Here is a 1,785-nt window from a genome sequence, read left to right on the forward strand (position 1 = left end):
AGGGTGTTTGAACAAACGGGAGAGGCAGTGACAGAACTGACAAAGGAGTTTTTGGCCTCTTTCAACATAAAGAAGAAGAAATTTGACATGTGGTATGAAGATGCAATCGCGTTTAGATGTGGGGGTGAAAGGCATACAACTTCTGTCACCCAACTGTGAATTGCTCTAGGAATCTACAAGATCGAGGAAACTAACTCAGACATTTGGTTCGATGCTAAAACAACATTTGCAAATGAAGAAGCTGATGAGGGAGCAAAGCTGGAAATACAAAGGTACGTGCATGGGAACCATTGGGCTTTTGGGATGAAGCAAACAGCGCAAACAGATCAAGAAGCACAGCCCTACCAGACCCACTCATGAGATATATACACCGACTGCTGAGCCAAACAATAACAGCACGCAGCAAATATAAAGGAGTGGTAAATCTGAGGGATTTGTGGGCACTTTATTGCATAAATTATAGAGCCGCTTGCAATATTACTTATCTTTACTACAAGCTTTTCAGAACAAATGCAGACGCGCAAAGTCTGAATACCCCAATCTTTGGCTGTGCATGGGTCTATAAACTTTTTGAGGCATACGATGTAGACAGAGAATGAACACAAAGCCCTGAACCCATAGCTCTTGACCTCAAATTGTGTAGCAAAATGCAGATAGCCTGACTTCTAAACACGAGACCAGAAATCTGGAGGTTCGTCGACAACAGGAAGCAAGTTTGGGATCCGGAAAGCCAATTAGAAATGGTAATGAATGATGAATGGAAAGACAGAATAGAAGCACAGATAAAAGCTGAATATGCACGAACAAGGCTTCTTAAACCATTCATCCTGGACACGGGTAACTGATGACTGGCTGCACTGGTAGGTCGGGCATGGGCATGGGTATGGTTTGGTAGTACTTTATGACATTATTATGTGTGTTTTTAAACAATTTACTTTCTGTCGTACTTGTTTGTTTCTTTGTTTATTTGTTGGTTTAAATACTTTTATGGCCGTAGGTGCCGAGACATTATGGTAGGTACTAATTTAGCCCGATAGGGCAAGGGATGGAGAATTCCATACCCAATTTTCAGCAGTTTATGCTTGGTTGTTTGTGGTTGTTTGCAGTTTTATATTATACAGGTAAAAAAACAGGAAAACAGACGATAAACAGGGGACGTTCTGTCAAAATTTTGTGAACCCGTAGGGAAGTAACTCTCCATTTTAACCCACTATACTCAGTTAGAATTTTTATCTTTTCATAAATCTTTCCACATTGAGGACAATGTGAGATTCAAGTGTGGGGAGGGGAATTACTTAACCAATTGTTTGTTCAAATAATTATAAAAATTCTCTAATCAACAAATATTTTACAGCAAACAAAGATTATTTTCAGAAAACCAGAAGAGAAATCCAAGACATTTTTTTCGCAAATAACCAATTAATAAAGGAAAGTGAAAACGTAAAAAGAAGTTATGTAATATTGAGAATGAATTTATGCAAAATATGGCGTTAATACCCAATTCCTCCGTTACTGTGTGATAAACCTTATGCCATATAGATATTTTTTTTCGGAAGCTTTGAGTGAGTCACATGTTTCATGTGATTTAGAACTTGTCGCAATTAGTCAATTCAAGACCGCACGAAGCATTGTGTAAAGAAGAAGGTAATATTATCACAATCCCATCAAACCACTCTCCAAATTACAAAACCTAAAAACCTTTACCTAAACCCTACCACTTTCTCCATCTCACCGGTAAAATACAACACTGGTCTATTACCGGCAGACCCTAAAGAACTGGAAATG

This window comes from Bidens hawaiensis, unplaced genomic scaffold (genome assembly GCF_021521415.1).
Source record: "Bidens hawaiensis isolate Kalapana, Puna unplaced genomic scaffold, B.hawaiensis_p1.1 tig00003217_1, whole genome shotgun sequence".
NCBI classification, from domain to species: Eukaryota; Viridiplantae; Streptophyta; class Magnoliopsida; order Asterales; family Asteraceae; genus Bidens; species Bidens hawaiensis.